The following is a 22,653-nucleotide window of genomic DNA, read 5'->3' on the forward strand; positions in this document are numbered from 1 at the left end:
TTAGACAAAATGTTTGGAACCCAAACAAGGTCTGCTCTCCTCCAAAGTCTGTGAACTTGGAGCCGAAGGGCCGGGGAATCTACAAACTCTATATATTTTCTTCAAGAAAGCTTGTTAGACATATGGCGAATTAGATCACCTAAGATAGACCCAAAATCTACCAATAGAATGTTCTTATCACCATCTAATGAATAAACAAACTTTAAAATTTTAAGCACAATATAGGAAAGCACATACCCAACACATACCACAGATCATCAGACAAAGAACACCATGAACTGAACCCCAAAGTCTTTTATTATGATATTTCAAACGTTCCCAGCAGATCAATGGAACAAAACCAGCGTTACAAAATTACATAGACTAGAGTTAAAGCTTTCATCTTTGTGAGAAATAGAAGCAAAATGCCTTATATTTATAGAGAAATTCCTCCAAGTGGAAAATAACAGCTAGTTCGCTTGATCCCCGTCAAAATAATCTCGACCGTTGATAAATCCTTGATCAAATTTTAATCTTTGCTGTTGAAAATATTTATTTTTGAGGAATTTTCGAATTTCTCATTAAAACCATTTTTTATTAGCTCAAAAATAATTATTTTGAGCTAATTTCCTCAAAATTTTGACTTTGACTTAACCACCAAGGTCCAAGGGTCCAATTTTTCTTGAAATTTCCAATATTCCTTTGGTGGGGGACCTCCAAAAATTAATTTCTTTTAGACCCACGAATTTTTCCACTTGGAGAAATTAATTTCTCTTAACATTTTAATTTCGACTCTAAATTAATTAATTTTCTGGCTTAGGATTTAATTTTTTTCCTAGAAAATTTAATTAATTGACTCTTGAGGGGATTAATTATTTTTCCACCCTCTAATATTTTAGCCATGGTGTTTAAGTATGAGGGACCATGCACTAAAATATTTTTTACATAAGATTTTACAAATTCAACCCTCAAAGGGGGAATACCCGTTCGTTATAGACCCTCAAAATACTTAGCCAATTCTGCGACATAATGTGACTTAGTAAACCAAGTGATCTATAATAAAATAATTTAGCCAACTAGCTTAAATTATTCCCAGATCACTTTTACAATAGACTCGACTAAAACACTAGGACTCACCTAAGACTTTGATGATAAACTCCACCCTAGCTTTGGGGTGAGCCTGGGGGGAAACTCCATTGATCATCCGTGTTTAGAAACACAAATGAATCAGTGAAACGAAAAACCTCCTAAAATGAAATCTATCGCTAAAATCGTAGGCTTACCTAGGTTGTTACATAATAAAGCAGTTGTACTAGCATCACTTACATTACAATTTTGCAGAATGGGTTTAAAATGACATAGAACAGACTGCTGGCTGATGATTCTGACTTTGAAAAAATTCCTTGAAGTCCTTGGATCCTGCTTCCTTGGAATGTTGAAAAAATGGGTGCAACAGGATCAACCCATGAAGATTTGTGTAACCTATTATACTTGTATCTATCTTATGAAGCATGATCTCAACTATAGCTAAGAAGAAGAAGAATAGAAATTCAACTCACAAGAAAATGTTTGCACTTGGTAATCATAGTTCTGTTATGGTATTATGATCTCACAGTTCAACATCAACAAAAATGGGAGGAAGGACCAACCTTATAGTTTTTCTTGTAATGGTGAGTTGAAAATCCTTTCGCAAAAACATAATTGTTTGACTTGTCATCCATAACAACCTAGAGACTAAATCACATAATGAGACATATTTATTACATTACAAATTTGTCCACACAAGATGGTCTACTTGCTTGATTGACCAATAATTTGACCTCGGAGGGACAACGTACCACTTGGTTTGATCTTCCATGTGATTGATACGAGGAATAATATCCAAAAGTGTGCCAACGACTTTGTAGAGGATCCGACGTGTGGTTGAAAACGACTTGGTCCACAAGAAAAGCCCGTAGTCTATTTGTTATACATTTTGGAGGTTTTTCCGACATATTTTTTGGTCTAATTTTCCTAGAATTTGGCAAGGATTTGTTGGAATCACAAGTTTGAGTCATGAATTCTTCACAATCTGAGTGTCCCAGGGGTTTTTCAAGGTGTTGAATCCATATATGCAGTGAAAAACGCATTTTACAAAACAACGATCAAGATTTTACAATTTTTTTTTTGCTGAATTTTAGCCAAATGCCCAAAATCTATAATAGTTAGACAAGGTCCAATAAAAGTGCTATGACTAGTTTAAAGGAGGACCGATCAACTAAAGAGCCCCAACGTTCACCTTTCTTTACCTTTATGCCCTCAACTTACCATTAAATAAAGGTGACGATTGTCCTTTGACTCAATGATCTATTTTTGACTCCACGCATGTTGTGTTGTCTCGGTATGTGTTACAACTGTTTTAAAACTCATGCGTGCACTTTAAAAATATGTCGTAGTCTATTGGTTATACGTTTTGGAGGGTTTTCCAACATATTTTCCAGTCTAATTTGGTCAGAATTTGGTAAGGATTTGTTGGAATCACAAGTTTGAGTTGTGAAATCAATGTGGAAAAAGTCGAAGTCGGGATTAATTCGGCAAGGGTCCAAAAGTTGAAAAACTCGGCAAAGTTGGGAGTTTTTTGAAAAAGTCGGCAAAATTAAAAAAACACAAAATTATTCATTTTTTTAACATCTAGAGTATCCACAACATCAAATAAATGCATTTCCACATAAACATGTAAAGAAGGCTAATATATAATATGTATATGAAGTCTAGTGCTACATCACATATCAAAATAGTGAATCAACTACTGAATCTTGAGTCCTGTCTGAATCTCAACTCTCAAGAGTCAAAATATCAACAAAAAATATAATAAATGTATATCATGAGTCATCTAAAAGTCATCAAGTAATCAGTCACTGAGATCCTCTTCCCCTTTTACGGGAATAAGGAATGGCTTTGCCTTTTCCTCTAGAGGAAGAAGGCCTTGCCCCTGGGGATACAAATGGACTCAATCGTCCTTTAGAAGCTAATGGAAGAGGTGGCCTCTGTCTTATGCTGCTGCTGCTGCCAATCCTAGATGGTGTCATCTTCTCCTCATCATCATCATCCAGCTCTGCTAGTGCCTCCTGACCCTGATGTTGCTCCTCCTCCTCTATCTCTGGCTCTCCCTCCCCTGCAACTGCTACATCCTCTAGATCCACACCTAACCAATCCGGGATCGAGTCCATGATCGGCCTCTCAGTCTCGACTCTCCATGAAGAGGTGGTATCAATATTGTCCAATGAGATGGCTTCCACATCAGTAGGTTTTTGAAGCTGTCTCCCCCACAATCGAAGATTGTAGTAGATGTAGACCATGTCATTGAGGCGTTGGGACTCCAATCTGTATTAGGGTCATAGATTGTAAATTAGTACTTAGAAAATTTAAATATTAAAATTAATCAAATGAATTCAAAAAATTTAATTTGAAATCTTTTTACCTGTTGTGCTTTTTGCTGTGTATTTTGTCAAATACACTCCAGTTGCGCTCACACCCAGAGGAACTGCATGTTTGGCTGAGCACTCGAATGGCAAACTTTTGGAGATAGGGTACTCTGGCACCATAGCTTGTCCACCAAGCATCTACAAGTTAAAAGAAAAATGAGAGACATAAAAAAAAACATTGAAATTCTAAACTTGAAAGTTTGAAACAAACTAAAGCTTACCTGGCATTTTGGTCGTCCTATTCTTAATAGCCATGTTAAAACCAAATGTGCCACCTCCCATCCTATAGACCTCCATTTCTTTAGAAATCTCTTCACGTTCTTGCTCAAATGACACCATCCTCTTGACACAAGTAAAAAATCCATCCATCACCTCGGCATCAAATCTGAAACCATAAGCGTATGAAAATTCAGAGTTGAGGTAGATACCTGCAGCATGAATGGGACGATGGAGGGTATTGTTCCATCGCTGACCAATCACTCTCCATATGACCTGTTGTTTCTCAAACCCCTCGTCTCCCTTATCTGCATAATAAGCACAAATGGCTTCTTTGGCCCTATCCATGGCCTCATACAAGTAGCTCATTGTGGGCTTGTCTCCATCAACCAACCGAAGAACCTTTACCAAAGGTTTTGAAATGGCACACACCTCCTCTACTCCTGCCCAAAAGCTATGATCATATGAAACTAGTCTGCATATGCCCTCTCCCTCTGGTTTGTGGCTAATAGATAAAGAACGCCAATCCGCTGAGAGAAACATGCTCTTCACATCCCACATAGAATTCAACAGAGACTGAAGAGATATGAAAGTAGTGGCAAATCGTGTAATGGCAGGACGCACCAACTCTTTGTTGTTGGTGAATCTTCTCATCAAGCTAAGCATAGATGCATGATTATAAATAAATTTTGTTATGCTCTTGGATGATTCAACAATATCCCTCACAGTAGGAATCTTACCTATATCCTCCAACATCAAGTCAATGCAATGAGCAACACAAGGTGTCCAAAACAAGTTAGGATACCTCTCCATAAGCATCTTGCCAGCTGCAACATAATTTGCAGCGTTGTCCGTTATGAATTGGACAACATTGCTTGGGCCTACTCCCTGAATGAAGATGTCCAACAACTCACATAATGTACGTGCATCTTTAATGTGTGCAGATGCATCAACAAATTTCATAAACATTGTCCACTTGGGACGAAGAAGTTAAGAAGGGTCCTACCCTTCTGGTCAGTGCAACCATCTGACATGACTGTGCATCCAGTGTGTTCCCATGATGCCCTAAACTCCGCCAATCTAGCAGTACAATCAGTCTTTTCATCTTGAAGAAGAGGCCCTCTCAATTCTGCACAGGTGGGGGCTTTGTACCCCATGCCAACGACAACAACAACATCAAATAGAGGCTGGTAGAATGGGTTTGTCTTGGCAATGTTGAAAGGAACATCACTCCATAGAAGACACTTACTGACCAACCTGTCAGCTTCTGCCTTTTCCTTTTTTTTCATTGTTGATTTGATCCCAGGTTGTGAACCAGTTGTGGTTCTAGGAACAAAAAAAGATGAGATAGATGAGGGGCTGGGACCTATGGGTGAGGAAGGTGATGCTGCTGAAGAAGCACTGCCACTCTCAATTCCCCCCACTCTTGAGGCCCCTACAAGTTGGTTTTTTAGTGCTGCCCTGGTGTCCTTTCCGTCCTCTTTATCCATCAATGATTGAATGGCCCATCGAATGATTTCTGGAGTTGTATTTGTGCAAAGTTCAACATTTTGCTTTGGAATTTGCCCCAAATGGAATTTTAATCTGTTGATACCTCCTGACATATGCTTGCCACACAACTTGCAAGTCAAATACATTCTATTGACCCCCCCAGTTTTGGGTGTAGTATCAGGTTCACCAAACTCCCACATAGCGTCCAAAATCCTTGGCATTTTGTTTTAAACTTTGAACTTGAATTTAAACATGGGCACAAAAAAAATTGAAACAAATTAAATTGCTTCAGCCTTCAAATCAGCAAAATATAATTTGTATTGCACTCAGAATTTAGAAACAAATTAGTAAATTTAAAATTTAAATTACAAATTTACAGTACATAGTAGCTATTTTGAAGTCACATGAACACTGCAGCTATCATCACATGAACACTGCCGTTATCAAGTCAATATACAGTGATTATAAGGTCACTGTTTTATCATTTATGATTATGTGACATGTCACTGTTTTATGATAAAACTTTTATCATTTATGATTATGAAATTAATAAATTATATGCTACAGCCCACAGATTTTTAGGCTCTGTGCAGTGTGACTGTGTACTGTGTAGATTCACTGGCAGTGAGTGTTGGTTTTGACTCTTGAGACTGCCCTTTTGACTATCCCTTTTGGACAGAGTTTTGGAGCAGCAAGGCCATATATATTATATATATTATACATAATTATAACATAGGTGTCAATTACTTGTAGTCGATTGAGTTCAGTTCTATCATTTAGTGTGGAATTCCGAATTATTGTTACCACGACTGGTTTAGACTCATATAAGTTTCTGTCTGAGTTTGAAGGCGACAAACCACAATTGCATAGATTATAAACTTATAATACATATTACTGTTTAAACTTTACATATTATACATATATGGATAATAACATATACCTTCAGTTTTGTATGATTCCAAACAAGGTCTGCAAAACTTATTAGGTTTTCTTCAGATAAGAGATTTGGAAGGCTTGATATGCCACAACTGTAATTTTTAGACCCACCGAACACTTAAGCATGGAACATTACAGTGGTCAGCCACATATATGTAGAATCCATATATGGATAATGGCTATGTTCCGCTGCCCGCATAGCCATATATATTATATATTATACATATATGGAATCTGGATAATGGCTATGTTCCGCTGCCTGCATAGCCATATATATTATATATTATACATATTACATATTACATATATGATATTACAAATTTACAATGATACAATCCGCTGAAACTTGAAAGATTTAAGAAACATTTAACAGCCTACAGGTATCTCGGGTTAATTAGAAATCTGAAGACTGAAACATACCTTGCGGGCTCCTCTTAACGCAATGGCAAACGGAATGTCGGAAACCCTTGTATCTCGATTCTCCACAGCGCTGAATGCCAAAAAGCCAAAATACACAGCGAAAATGAAGCGAAATGAACCTTTGCGGCATTTTATCCACGCGTTCAGAAGGGAGGCCGACTTTTTGGATTGACTCCCGATTAACCCGATAAAATCGCAATTTTTTCATTTATGAAAAAGTCGCCAAAAAGTCGCACGATTTAATCGTTTTTCCCAAAAAATCGGGATTTTAGGAATAAATCACGATTTTTTCGGGACTTTTTCCACACTGTGTGAAATATCCACAATCTGAGTGGCCTAGAGGTTTTTCAGGGTGTTGAAGCCATATATGTAGTCAAAAAACCCATTTTAGACAACAAAAATCAAGATTTGACAAAATTAAATTTCATCGGATTTCAACCAAAAACTCCAAAACATATAATAGGTAGACAATGCCTAAAATTCACCCACTTTATAAATCTAAACTTCCTCTTCGAATAATGTCATATTGACTTATAATATTGCTCGAATATGCCACATACTTTAAAGACCCCACGTCCACCTTGAATTATGTTGGCATGGTAAAGAGGGTTTCACGACTTTGCTGGAATGACATGGAGTGGCTCTGCATGTGGTACGTCCACACTAGAAAGTATTGCGACTACCTTTAGCGGCCTGCAACTGGGATAGAAAGGCTTGTTCCACCTTAGGAATTAAACGACCAACTTGGAAAGGTCAGCGCTACGCTTTAATTTTGGAATTAGAACTGAACCGCCTAATATGATCCAATGTGTGGCTTGGTTTAACCCTTTACCAGCCAATGTTTTGTTTGCTTTGATGGGTCAACATTTTTCTTCGGAAGCCAATGTCCGCCTTAAGGTAGCCTACACTCAAGTTTTGACCATGATTTGTGTTGATTTATGGTAGCATCAGATGTGCTCTAAGTCTCAAATTTTGCAGGGAGGCTTGGGCACATGCATTCCAAAGAACCCAGAAAGTGTTTTGGGAAATTCCACCTAGAGATAGTTTTATTAAAATTATTGATTATTTTTAATGGGACCCTAAGTCTAAACTTAGGAAATTAAAATAATTAAAGGGTATTAATCTAACTGTGGGTATAAGTTCTAGAAGAAGATGAGGATCAAGCAGAAATGATCTTAGCCATTGATTAGCTTCTAATTTGGGCCATTGAATATCAATGAGAAGATTATTTAAGGAGGCTTGAGGGTCATTTGGAAGACACACTGAGAGAGATCAAGAAGATCGAATTTCTCAGAGAGGGGAACACAGTAGTTGCTAGAAGAGTGATCGAAGAGATCTCTTGCAGTGGGGCAAAGATAGTATCAGGAAGAAGGAAGTTTTACTGGGCCAGAGAGTACGCAACAGAGAGGGCAGAACGATGTCCAGAGAGAGGCAGACGTTGGCCCACGCAGAGCTGATGCAGTGGCAACGTAGGCCTTAGAGGGAGATCGAATTCTTGTTGAGGAAATCGAGTTTCAGAAGTCGGAAGCCGGGGTGTGAGACCGAGAGGCAGAGATTCGGATTTTCCAGCCAGCAGAGGGTCTGGAAAAGGAGTAGCATGATACCCAGCAGGGGTGACACAGGAACTGCATGGAGCTTACACATTTCTACGCAGAGGCTATGCAGAGCATACACAGAGGCTCTAGTCCAGCGTGATCAGAATCAGATTCTCCCAGTGACAGGGTGAGAGCATTTCACCATTTGTTTTGTCCAGTTTTGATCCGGGAGGACTAGAGTCAGCCCCTGTGAGAAAATCGATTCCCAGTAGAGGTGATGCAATGCCTTAGAGGCTGACGTAGGCCCACACAAGGGCAGCACAGAAGTAGGCTCGTTGGTTCAACTGCCAAATCAGCCGGGACTTACAGTGTAGAGTGAGGTAATCTCACTAATTTCTTTTGCCGAGTGATATTCTATGTAATGGATTGTTAGCAATGGACCTAGAGATTGTATTCAAAAAATAACTTCTGCTTAATAATAAAAACCCTCAGATCTGCTGCACCAATTTTCCCACATTGGTTTTTTCTGGGGACGTTTGTCCAAAAACAAATGTGTCATTTGTGTTGTATCTTTCTCTTGTTCAGTTTCTTGTTTCGACATATTATTTTAAAATTTAAATGGTGTAGGCTACAGTGTATGTATTTTGATGTTTGTCGTAGGAAACTGCAAATAACTTGTTTATGTAAATCTAACAAGTAGGAGAAATATCATCAGTTGCTGCATTAGGGATTCCGGTTTAAGGAATTTTCACATGGTACCAGAGCAATGCAGGTGAGACAAGAAGAGCAGTGCCAAAGAACCCGACGCTGAGCAAAGGTGGAGGTCGAATAGCTACAGGAGGTAGCAGTTCAAATCCCTATAGGGATTGTGTAGTCCAAGCCAGGAGGGTTGAATTTTCGAGGAAAGTCTCTCTTTGAGTGAGTTGACAGAGAGGAAGGGCTTCCAGATCGAAATCTTGTTGTGGTAGAGGGAGCAGTGCTGATCCTTAGAATGAGGAAGAGTTGGTGGGATGCAGTTTTTCAGCAGGCAGATTGTTGGGCTAAAAGACATTAGAGGAGAGAGAAGAAGCATAGTGAGGGAATTTTTTCCTCTATAAACTTCCCGCCAAGAAGTCCACTTTCTTATTGCAACAGCAGTAAGGAACATAGAGAAGCAGTTCGACATTTTCATGGCAGAGATGGCAACCAGTGGGCTGAGAGATCAGGACAGGTTGGATGGGGCATCCAACTATGTCATCTGGAAGGCAAGGATGTCATTCCTTCTAGATGAGCATTCTCTCAAGACCTATGTCAACAACATGGTGGTTGTGCCTACAGATCCAGATTTGTTGAAAAAGTACTAGGTAGAAATGGTGAAGGCCAAGAGGATGATCCTTGATGGAGTAAAGGATCACATGGTTTGTCACGTCGCTAGCAGAGGAACTGCTAAGGAGATGTGGGATGCCTTGGCAACGCTGTATCAAGGATCTTCCGAGCAATGGAAGATGTACTTAGAGCATAAATTGAGATCTGTGCAGATGCAGAAGGGGGAGCACATAGATCTGTTCCTCACGAAGCTTCAAGAGACCCGTGATGAGTTAGCAGTTGTGGGGTCTACACCTCAAGGGTCCGAGATGGTAAGACTGTCCCTAAATTTTGTTTCTGAAGATTGGCAAGTCTTTGTCCAGACTCGCAGTGTTACTTGGGAGCGGGAGTGACATTTTCAAAAGCTCCCGGTTTGGGAGCGAATCCCAGAGCATTTTTTATATAATATATATATATATATATATATTATATTTTTTATATTTTGCTACATATATGTCAACAAAAACATGTAGAATAATGAATTAGATATAAAAAACATAAAAAAACATAGATTGAACCATATAACAACAATCATCTAGAAGTTATAATCTTCATCAACCACTTCCACAAGTTAGTAGCATAGCAACATACAACATATTGAGTCTCATGATTCATCAATCTTAAAGTTTCAAGCTTTCAAAATTCAATATATAACATTTATCATCATTGATCACCAAAGTTGTACTTGTAAGCTAAGTGTAACCATTACAACAAATAATATCTAACATGAAATGAAATGTTATAAAATGAAATGAAATGAAACAACTTTCAACTTTCATGAAGCATCATATTCATAATTCATTACTAATGAGTTATAATTGCCAACTTCAACTTAAATTGTCATATATTGTTTAAAAAAATATCATAATAAATATGAAAGAGTAAATAGTTATAAAAACTACTAAAAACTAGAAAAGAGAAGTAAATCTATTATCTATTTCTTATGCTTGGGCCTCTTGCCACCACGAGAAATGTCTAATTTTTTAGTCTTGTTGGAAAATCAAGATCTTTGTCGTTAATATCACCCTCTAAGCATTAATATCCAGAGGTATCTTTGTCATTACCTCTGTATCTGTATAGGGATCTTTGTCATTAATATCACCCTCTAAGCATTAACATAAGATAGAAAAAGCATAACATGTCAAGTCAAGATTTTGTTTGAGTGATGCGTACATTTTTAGGAGGGTCATGATAGAGGAGTTCGACAACCAATGTCACTAACATCAAGGTACATAGAAGGATTGGTGCTCTTGATTAAATACGAGTTCCATACCCTAATACATGACAAAATTCAATGGAAACCTTGCAATCCCCCAATCTTGAAATCCTAAAAAGCTGATAAGTCTGCTGGATTTTGAATGAAATCTAAAATTCTACTTTCTCCATATGAAATCCAATGAAGCCGGAACCACTTTCAAACATCTTGAGTCATTTCATGGTAATATTAAAAATTTAAGTAAAAGGATGAAAATGAAGATTAAGGAGAATGTCACTTTTACTTTAAGAATTTAACATTGCCATGAATAGCGTATCAATACTAGGGCCATAGACTTGATCATGAAGCTGCCCCCTCAAAAATTATTTGTTTCTTTCAAAAAAATGCATTTCGAACATTACTACAAAAAAAAATTGCAAAAAAGGCAAAAACGCTCCCGAAAAGGCACAGAGCGAAATTTTTTTTAGGGAGCGCGCTCCCGACCCACTCTCGAGTTGCTCCGGCCCGGAGCACGGATTAGGAGCGGGATCGGGGGGGGGGGGGGGGGCGTTCCCCCGCAACATTGGTCCAGAGTATCCTGGGCAGGGCGACTTTGCCAACTTGGGATGAGATGTGGGTAACTCTTAAGCAAGAGGAGTTGAGGAGAGATATAGTCAAGTGTAAGCTTGACGAAAGCAACAGTAGTGGGTCGAAGCCCAAGGAGGAGGAATTGAATGCAACCCTTGCATCCAAGGGGCAGCAGGAGTAGCGGAGGCAGAAGAAGGACGTCTGGAAGATCAAATGCTTCAGGTGTGGTGAAATGAGTCACTACGCAACACAATGTCCTCTCATGAAGAAGGACAAAGATGAGAAGCGTGATCTGAATGCTGCACCCGCGAAGATTGAGGAGGAGTTCGCCATGACAGCCGAGATACCTCTAGGAGGGAGTTGGCCTGATTGGGAGCTGTAGTTCAAAAGGGCTACAGATTGGCAGGATCCTTGAGGAGCCCACCTCTCGGATCAATTCCTTGCTATGAGAGCCCAAAATAGAAGTAGCAGGATGGACCAGTATCAGTTGGTGCAGAGGAGTGTTGGAGTGACAGATGCAGTGACTAGAATGCCAAGTCTGATCAGCGTAGTGCAGAGTTGCAACACTGCAAGGAGGCACAGTGCAATAGCAGCAACAACGCAGTAGCTTCAGAGGGATAGCGTGGGATTAGCAGCAGTCAGATCTTCAACATCGAGATGCATCATACTAAACACTTGTTTAGTCATTTGTGATGCTTTTCTATTGCTGATGCAGTAGCAGCGACAATTGGAGAAGGTTGCAGTGCAGATGCAGTTGGTAGTGGCAGTGCCAGCAGCAGCACAGATGAAAAAATTCAGAGAGAGTTGTAGTACAAATGTAGTGTTGACAGTGGCAGTGGCAGTAGCAGTACAGTTGCAGCAGCAGTAGCACAGTAGTTGTGGACAACATGTTAGACATCAGTAGCGCAGAGGACGATGTTATGAAGTCAAGGTGATGCTTTAGTGGGAGGCATTGATAGCGCACATTCCTCGCTAAGGGGGAGTGTTGATTTCTGGTAGCATCAGATCTGATCTAAGTCTCAAATTTTGCAGGGATGCTTGGGCACGTGTATTCCAAAGAACACAGAAAGAGGTTTGGGAAATTCCACCCGGAGACAGTTTTATTAAAATAATTAATTATTTTTAATGGGACCCTAAGTCTAAACATATGAAATTAAAATAATTAATGGGTATTAATCTTACTGTGGGTGTAACTTCTAGAAGAAGATGAGGATCAAGCAGAAATGATCTTAGCCATTGATTAGCTTCTAATCTGGGCCGTTGAATGTGAATGAGAAGATTATTTAAGGAGGCTTGAGGATCATTTGGAAAACATGCAGAGAGTTGATCAGTGAGATCAAATCACTAAAGTTAGAGGCAGCGTAGTGATTCGTAGTGATCACGTAGAGAGGGCAGAGAGAGTTTTGGCTGGAGGATCTTCTTCGGAGCCAAGAATACTCAGCAGAGTGGCAGAGAGACACATAGAGGAGGCAACACAGTTGGTAGAGAGGGTGATGTAGAGCCAGGAAGGGTTCACACAGGACCCACGCAGAGTAGCGCAGAGGCCTTCCACGTAAAGGTCCGAAATTTGCTGAGGAGGCTGACGTTTTGAGTCGGGAGGGCTGGAGTCATCTCCTGTGAGCAAATCGATTCCCAGCAGAGGTCACGCAGTGCCATAGAGGCTGACGTAGACCCACGCAAGGGCAGCGCAGAAGTAACCAGGAACTTGTTGGTTCAACTGCCGGATCAGCTAGGACTTGTAGTGTAGAGTGAGGTAATCTCACTAATTCTTTTGTCGAGTGATATTCTCTGTACAGGATTGTTAGCAAGGCACCCAAAAATTGTATTCAGAAATAACTTCTGCTTAATAGTAAAAACCCTCAGATCTGCTGTACCGGTTTTCCCGCATTGGGTTTTTCTAGGGACGTTTGTCCAAAAACAACTGTGTCATTTGTGTTGTATCTTTTTCTTGTTTAGTTTCATGTTTCAGCCTATTATTTTAAATGGTGTAGGCTGCAGTGTATGCATTTTGATGTTTTCTGTAGGAAACTGCAAATAACTTGTTCATGTAAATCTAACAAGTAGTAGAAATATCATTAGTTGTTGCGGTAGGGATTCCAGTTTAAGGAATTTTCACAATTTGACCTCAAACGTGGCACTTTGGCACCCCTTTTGCTCACGTGTCATATGCCGACAACCCCTTTATAGCTGAATTTCACTTCAAACATCCTTTTTTTCACCAAAACTCAAGATGGCATGTGGAGTAGCCATTATTCTAAACATTTTGAGCCTTTGTTGATTTTTTGATGTGGGACATAATGCATTGGGATTCATGAAGTGCCTTGGGAATGTGAAATGTGTTGAATTGTGAGACTACCATGTAGAATACCATGAAATGAATATTACACCAAGGCCAAAGAAATGCATACAGACTCTATGGCACATGATCATGTGGAAAAGACATAGGTGTGCTTAAGACATGTGTTGGACTAGCCCTGCATAGTGCAATCAACCTTACAAAACCATGGGTCCCCTAAACCATGTATCCCAAGAGATCCACCACCAGTCCTCCAATCGTATTCAACACATAAGGAGTTGAGAATGGGCACTAGAGGGATCGAGCATGGGCAACCACAATAGGACTAGGATACCTTAATACATAATCATAACATGGCCTATAATGATTTAGGCTTACATATCTTTGGTCTTACAATATTGCTGTAAAAAAAAATATGGCTATATGTACCCATATTGTAATGAAGGGTAGCACCACCCAAGGAAATTGTAACCTTATTTAACATGTCATTGCTATAAACATCTGGTTTCTCCCTGGAAACAATAATGTCTTTCATGTCCTTTATGCACATGGTACTTCTATCATCTTTCTTTAGATGTTTTAGTGGCTACCATATTTTCCATTAGCTTCATAATTTCCTCAATTGAAGTCATTGGAAATTCATTTGTTCCACTAGACATGGTTAGCTTACAATGAAAATGCTCGGTCTGTTCTAATGATGGTACGACACCAGTTCTCTTCCATCCAACCAACCCATTTGTTTGTGGAAATTTTGCCGACATGTTAAATGGCGGGGAAAATGAATAAAATGGTTTTGATGGATATGGAAAGTATTAAATTGGGATACTTGACATATGTTGTAGCTAATGCACTAGAGTATGATGAGTATTTACTATTGATTAACCAAGTTAACTTGGTTAGCGGGAGTCAGCTAAGTATTGATTTGAGTATTTTTCCTAGGGAATACTAGTCGTTAACCCTCATAGAGCATGGGAATTATTCTAGGTTGAAAAGCCTGCCCAAATAGGTTTCCTTCGGAGGTTGATGGCTTAGTAGCTATATTTTTGAGGTTTGGATGAATATTATTAATGGATTATAATCTTTTATTGGCATCATCATCTCACATTTTATGGGTTTACATCTTGCACGTGGAGTTTCGTAGAGTGTTGGGTTCCTTCGTGGGGATTTTATTAGAATACTGGTCTCTTAATTAACCCCTAGCACATTCATGGAAAGAATACCCATCAATTGAGGGTTTCCCCAAATATTTATTGATTATTTGCTGCTCCTCGATGTTGTGCATTGTTGGCTTGGTATTCTTACATGGTTTCCCTAGGTTCTTCGATATATTAATTTTCATTATTTGGTGTAATACTCTTTGGAATAGTGTACCCTGACTCTAGGGCACATATCCGTAGATGCATGCCTTTGAGAGTGTGTTTTACATTGCATGGTTTGAGATCTATTTTTGAGGAGTGCTCCATTCTATAGAACTTCCCTTGAGATTCTTGATGGTTGATTGAAAATAATTAAATGCATTTGTTGGGGATGTGTAACCACTTTTCATACTTCACCAAGTTGCTTCATTACTTTTCTCATGAGTTTGGAGATGAGTTCATGATTATGGTTGGTTGTATCACATGGTATTGATTATTTTATGTTTATATTTGAAGGACGTCTTGCTATTGATTCGCATCATCTTAGGTCATTCCACTATTTTGGTGCTTGGATTGAGGATAACTTTTGTTTGCACATGGATCTATGCCTTGGCACACTTGAGGAGGAGTTTGATTTGGTCATAATGAGTAGATTGAGGTTTTGTGCACATTATTTGAGGGCATCCTTTTTTGAGAAGTTATTTTAGCAACCATTGTTCACTCTACACTTATATCTTTGTAGATCCACCTTATGTTGCATTGGTTAGCATGATTTGAGCAGTGTCCCACATCTTATTGGCATAGATGTTGAGGTCGCCTTATGTTTGAGGAGTTGTTATGACAATGAATTGACTATTACTTCCACACTTATGTATGAGATGCAATTTTTGAGGAGTTTGATTATTGATGGCTTTATTAGAGGGGTGTCCTAACTCATGAGTAGATATCTTTTGATAAAGTGCCCAATTTGTTGCCAAATCAATGCTAGTAGATATAGAATGGCCACAGTATTTCAAAATTGTGGCCATAATAAAAAATTTGACATATATTGAAAGAGTTATAGTGGTTGCAAATTTGTCACTTCAAAATTCTCACTGTATTTTCATCAACTTTTTGATGATTGCCCCAATTTTGTTGCTAGAATATTTTGGTTATTTGGAAATATTAAGGAAAAGAAATACTCGTGGAGAACTCTTTACACATAGGGCAAGGACTTGCATGTTTTTGTGAAAATTCCTCAACCGGGAATCCCTACTGCAACACTGATGATATTTCTTCTACTTGTTAGATTTACATGAACAAGTTATTTGCAGTTTCTTACAACAAACATCGAAATACATACACTGCAGCCTACACCATTTAAATAATATGCTGAAGAAAGAAACTGAACAATAGAGAAAGATACAACACAAGTGACACAGTTATTTTTGGACAAATGTCCCCAGAAAAACCCAATGCGGGAAAACCGGTGCAGCAAATCTGAGGGTTTTATTATTATGCAATAGTAAATCTAAGTACACTTCCTTGGATGCTCAACTAGCAATCTAATACAGAGAGAAACTGGACAAAACAAATGGTGAAATGCTCTCACCCTGTCACTGGGAGAATTTGGCTCTGATCACGCTGGACTGGAGCCTCTGCGTACCCTTTGTGCAGAACTGCGTAAACCCCAAACAATTCCTGTGTCACCCTTGCTGGGTATCACGCTGCTCCTTTTCCGGACCCTTTGCTGGCTGGAAAATCCGAATCTCTGCCTCCCGGTCTCACACCCTGGCTCCCAGCTTTTGAAACTTGATCTCCTCAGCAGGATTCGATCTCCCTCTAAGGCCACTGCCACTGCATCAGCTCTACGTGGGCCAACGTCTGCCTCTCTTTAGATGTTGTTCTACCCTCTCTGCTGCATACTCTCTGGCCTAGTAAAACTTCCTTCTTCCAAATACTATCTTTGCCCCTCGCTGCAAGAGATCTCTTCGATCACTCCTCTAGCCACTGCTGTGTTGCCCTCTCTGAGAAATTCGTTCTTCTTGATCTCTCTCCGTGTGTCTTCCAAATAACCTTCAAGCCTCCTTAAATAATCTTCTCGTTGACATTCAACAACCCAGATTAGAAGCTAATCAATGGCTAAGATCATTTCTGCTTGATCTTCGTCTTCTTCTAAAAGTTACACACACAGTTAGATTAATACCCATTAATTATTTTATTTTCTTAAGTTTAGACTTAGGGTCCCATTAAAAATAATTAATTATTTTAATAAAACTGTTTTTGGGTGGAATTTCCCAAAACGCTTTCTGGGTTTTTTGGAATACATGTTCCCAAGCCTCTCTGCAAAATTTGAGACTTAGTGTGTGTTGACCACTACGTGTCAACTACCCATAGCAGTACACCCCTTTTTTCGCAAAAGGGATAGCGCTTGATTGATATGTCCGTGCCATTCGACTATCATCATCAGCCTGATCATGTTATTTTGTAAACCCAGTCTGCATGTGTAAATTGTAAATAATCTTAGCAGATCTGTGTCATGTAATTACTTAGGTAAACCTAATCTTCTAGTGATGATCTACGTTTCGGAAGGTTTTTTGTCTCATCGATCCATGATCGGTAGAGTTTTCCTTCAGCCTAACCCCAAAGCCGGAATGGACTTTGTCATTAGAATCTTAGGGGAGTCCTAGTGTGCTAGGTCGAGTCTATGTAAAAGTGATTTGGAAATAATCCTAACTATTTGGTTAGGTTATTACAAATCGCTTGATCTGCTAGATTATATTTGTGTTGCAGAACTGGGTGGTCTATGAGGGTCTATGTCAAATGGTTTTTCCCCCCTTGAGATGTAAAATTGTAAAAATCATGATGTAAAGTGTCTTGAGGGTTAGAAAATGTTTTATCCCCTCATAAGTCCTAGGTCTTAGGTGATTTTTCCAAAGGCCAAATTCGAGGGTCCTTTTAAATTAAAAAAAATAAAAAATATAAAAATAATAAATAAATAATAAAATAATAAAATTAAATAAAATAATAAAATAATAATAAGTCAAAGTTTTGAGGAAATAAATGCAAAATTTTAAATTTTTATATTAAAATGTGAAATTTCCTCAACATTTAAAATTTTCAATGGATGAGATTAAAAGAGATTTTGATCCTCATCGACGGTCGAGATCACTTTAACATGGATCACTCGAACTAGCTGTTGTGAAATTTTTCTTTAAATAGGGTGTCAGGTGTCATTTGAGATCATTCGATCTTAGAGTCATGTGCTAAAGAAAGCTCTCTTGTAATGGTTTTTTTGTGCAAATAAAGAAAGACTTTGGGGTTAATCTCCGCTGGTGTTACTCTTCAGGAAAATGTTGTAAGATGTTTTATTTTCTTGATAGATTTACTTTCAGCCATTGATGTTAGCTTATTGAAGAGTGACTTAGACACAGGTATCTTGTCTGATCACTGGAGTTTGAATGATAGTTTAATTTCTGAGTATAATGGCAGGTATCTCCATTAGATCTGAATTTCATTGTCGTTTTCTCTCTCTATGTTAATAGTTGAATTGGGTTGTGCAGGGAATCCTTTTTTTTGAGATTACTGGGCGTTCAGGGAAGTTCTCGGCTGAACCAGCCAACTCCCGAAAAGGCATTTTCCGAAGAGCCCAGTTGGTTTTGATCCCGGGCTTATCATTAGAATTTTTCTGGTGAATGCATGAAGGGTTTTCTGAAGCACCTCATCTTAAATTTAAAATTTAAAAAAAATATGTGTGTGGCATAACGACAGATCTGGTTGCTTAGAGCCTTTATCTTGTGGATAGTAATTATTTAGCTGGTTTTTAGGGTTTTTAGTTTCATCTTTGTATATACTCTTTCTAGGTGTTTTGTTTTTATCATTGCAGGTCGCAGATCTGAAGTTGAAATTCAATCTTGAAGCCAGATCTAGGCCCTGAAGGGTAAGATCTGGCCTCAGGATCAGCTCTAGCAGGAATATTTGCTTCAGAACCAATTTTTTGCAGGTGCATGTTTCTGTTGTTCAAGGGTTTGAAGATCCGGAAATTTTTGTGGGATTTTCTGAGTTCTGGGTTTTCATTTCAGTGGCTGAGAAGTTTCAAGGCAAATTGTGTTCATATCCACGCACCTGGGCGTGATTGCTTCATTGCTGCCAGCAAAACCCTTTGGCAGCCTCAGCTTTCTCCCATCGTTGCCTTCCTCTTCGTCCCTCAGCTTCTTTACGCTACCATTTCACACTCCTCTTGCTACGTTTTTTCTGCAGCCTTCAACGCTAACCCGTGGCTCTCTTCTGCGATCCCAACTCCATACCGCAGTCTGCCATCCTCCTGCTCCTCTCTCCTCATCCGTTGCCTTTCCACGCAGCTGCCATACCTGCAAGCAACCATAAAAAGGGAAACCCACTTGATTTGTATTGCCTTATCCCTCCACGCAAGCGTTCAGCTATCCATCTCACACGGACAACACTCCTCGCCCATTAAAACTCCCCCTCACCTGTGCGCTGTCCCTAACCCGCATCCTTCACGCCATTCCACCAACCTGCAGGGAAAATCGAAATTTTTTTACGTTGCCTAAGCTCCTGCGTGCTATCCCGTTGATGTATCTGCGTTTTTCAAACTCACGCAGCTCCCTCTCTGCCTGCATCCTGTTCTATCCTCCCATAATCCTCACGCAGTCATTGTTGCTCCTCAAAGATAGTGTGCCACCATCCCTGCATCCATTCTTCAGCTCCCACCATATCACGCTGTTGCCATTGATCTCCACGCGTCTCAAATCTTCACCTGCCCCTTTGCTGCTAACTGTAGCTGCTACCCCGCCTCTACACGCAGTTATCCAAGCCCTCTCGCTGCTTTGTCGTGCTGCTCTATACGCAGCCATACCCAAGTCCATCCTCCATCGAAACTCTCACACTGCTCCTTGCTCCATCCCTCATCCCTGACCTGCGTTTTTCCTTTGAAACCCTTAACTCCCTTTCGCGGCCATCCCTTTCTCCCTCCATGCAGGCCTGCATCCAAAACGCATTCGATATCTTCTTCTTTTTTTTGTATAAGGTTGGTATAGTTAGGTTATTCTTAGTTAGCGTATATTTATTTTTTATATGAAGTGTGGTAATCTATAAAAATTAGAATAAAAATAAAAATTCGATTTTCATAATTAAATTAGATTTTGATTTTTTAAGTTAGTTTCTAGTTTACGTTTATTGTCTATTTCATTTAGTTTAAGTTTCATAAAAATTTTCAAATTTTTGTTTTCATTTAGATTTAGATTTTTGTTTATTTTTACTTTAATAAAAATAAAAAATCATAAAAAAAATAAAATATTTAAAAATTAAAAAATTTTGAAAGAAAAGTTTTTCATGGTATAGCTAAAAGCGCTTAAAGATTTTATTTGAAGATTAGCTATCTGAAAGTGGGGATTCATTTTATGCACTGGATAGCATTTTGTGGTCATCCAAAGTATTCTATCTTTTGAAAATTTAATTGTCGGAGCTCTGCTAAGTCATTGAAATTGATCGTTATTGCTTGAATGTTTTAATGTTCATCGTATGTTAGACATTTCAGTAAATATTTTCAAGCAATTGTTGAAAGATTTGTTCATTTTTATATTTCCTAAGTAGCAAATCAGTTATTCGATTTCCACTTCATCTAGAAAAGGCACTGGTACTAAACATTTAAAGATCGAACCAAGTTTTAAAATCAATCAAGTACTTGTTTCCCCCGCTGTGTCTCCCAAGCCAGTTGATTACCAATTGGTCTTCTTTTATCCCATAGGGTCTACCCCCCTTAGCCTAGGGAGATGCCTTAAACGGAGAGATCGGGGATTAGGGTGATAGCCCCCGGTTTGAGCATTGTCGTGGTGCCTAGACACTCTGTGCGACAACAGTGTGAAAATTCCTTCACTCAAGGAATCCCTACTACAGAAAAACTGAATTTACTTCTCCTACTTGATTTTAATATACATTATCAAGTTATTTTCTGAATAATACTGAAGTAAATTATTTTTGCAGCCTACACCAATTTACTTTGATTACATGAAACGAGAAACTGAGCAAAGAACAAGATTCATAGGACACCATTATTTTTGGACAAAATAGTCCCCGGAAAAACCCAATGTGGGAAAATCGGTGTGGTAGCTCTGAGGGTTTTATATTATTAAGCGGTGGTTCTGAATACAATGCTGGTTGCCCTCCTGACAATACAATGACAAAGAAAAAATATAATGGCGGAAAACTAAGTGAGATTACCTCACTTCACTCGGCAGTTTCCGGCTGATCCGGCAGCAGAACTGGCTAACCCCGACTATCTCTGCACTGGCCCTGCGTCAGCCTTACAGGCTCCGTGTCAGTCCTCCGCTGTCTCTTCTGCCTCCTGGAGCTTCTGCATCAACCTCTCCTAGCTATTCTGATAGCTCCCCGACAGTTTCGGATTTCTTCGTGAAGGCAACTTTCTCCTCTGCGCTGGCCCTTCTGGATTTGCGTCAAGCTTGCGTGGGCCCAGACTAGCCCAACGTCAGTCCCTCTAGGCATTGCACTGCCTCCACTAGTGGTTCGTCGCCTCTCTGCCTAGTATTCCCGAACTATCCGTGCCCCTCTGGTGTAGAATAATCACTTAGTTCAAATTTCTCAGCTTCCTAGCCCCATAAATTGAGCTCTAGATCAATTCGTTCTCTCCGTGTGTGTTTCTAAATGAACCCCAAGCCTCCTTCTTATACTTTTCTTGTTGAGACTTCAACAGCTGAGATTAAGTCTCTAATCAACGGCTAAGATTAAAACTTGACTTGATCCGATTTCTAGAACATTCTCAATTTTCATGGCTAGAGCACATCCAATGCTACCAAAAACTAGCACTCCCTATTAGCGAGGAAAGTGCTCTAGCAACAGTGTTCAACTGCATGTTGCTCTGTCTCTGAAGCATCTCCTTTCCGCATTGTTGCTTCCACCAACACTGTGTTGCTGGTGCTACTGTACTACTGCCCATGACACTGCCACTGCCACTGCTGCATCTGTACTACAGCTCCCTCTGTATCTGCTGCTAACACTGCCACTGGTAGCTCTGCAATGCATCATTTTCCAACTGCTGCTGCTCAACAACGGAAAAGCATCCAAAATTCTTGAACTAACTGTGTTAAGCATAATACCACGTGAATGTTCGAATTTGACTACTACTAGTCTCTGACCCTCTGAATCTTCTGTGTTGTTGTTGACTTCTGCATTGTGCCATCTGCACTGCTGCGAACCTTGCTCTTCTCTGATCAATCTCTGGTCTCAGGCTACTGCATCTGTCTCTCCAACCAACCCAAAGCATCATCTGAGACTAAGTCCATCTCGCTACTGCTCAATCTCAGGCTCCTGTAGCAAGGAATTGATCCAAGAGATGGGTTCCTCAAGGATCCCGCCCACATGTAGTCCTCCTAACTACAGTTCAATATCGCCCCATTTCCCCCCTGGAGATGCGTGGGCACTCATGGCAAACTCATCTTCGTCAATTTTTGCTGGAGCAACCTTAGGATCATGTTTCTCATCCTTATCCTTTTGCTTCAAAGGACATTGGGATGCAAAGTTGCCCATCTTGCCACATCTGAAACATTTCACCTTCAAAATGTCCTTCTTCTGCTTCTTCTTCCGTTGTCCTTTTGATGCTAGAGCTGCGTTCTCCTCCTCCTCCTTGGTTTTCGTGCCATTGAGGCTACTCTTTCATAAAACTTTTTCTAAGAGCTAGATAATGGCTAGTTTGAGTCCCTTTAGAAAATGTTTGTGAAATTTCTATGCATTGAAGCAAATGGAAATTATTCTTCTAACTTATGCAGTTTATTTGTCTTCTGTTAATTATTAACGACAAATATCGAATAACTCACACTGCAATTCTTCACAAATAAAGACGTTGCGGAAAATAAAATATTGGAATTGAGAAAATAATGCACACACACAATAAGTCTGACACCAATATTTTTGGACAATCATCCCTAGGAAAATCCCAAAGGAAAAAGAAGTGCAGCAGATGAGGGTTTATATTATTCTTCAGATAAATAAAGAACTACAACTATATTTCGTACAATGGCAAACCTCCAACATACAATTT

At 39.4% G+C, this 22,653-nt stretch overlaps 1 protein-coding gene across 4 annotated transcripts in view; it reads left to right on the plus strand.

The window, feature by feature from the left end:
* LOC149225573 (cycloartenol synthase-like) overlaps positions 1–22,653 on the plus strand; it is a 529,143-nt gene that overhangs the window by 238,919 nt on the left and 267,571 nt on the right. The gene's annotated exons all lie outside the window — the stretch shown is intronic.

This window comes from Pinus tabuliformis, chromosome J (genome assembly GCF_031772625.1).
Source record: "Pinus tabuliformis cultivar Carrire ecotype Pingquan chromosome J, CPIR1, whole genome shotgun sequence".
In the NCBI taxonomy this organism is placed as follows: Eukaryota; Viridiplantae; Streptophyta; class Pinopsida; order Pinales; family Pinaceae; genus Pinus; species Pinus tabuliformis.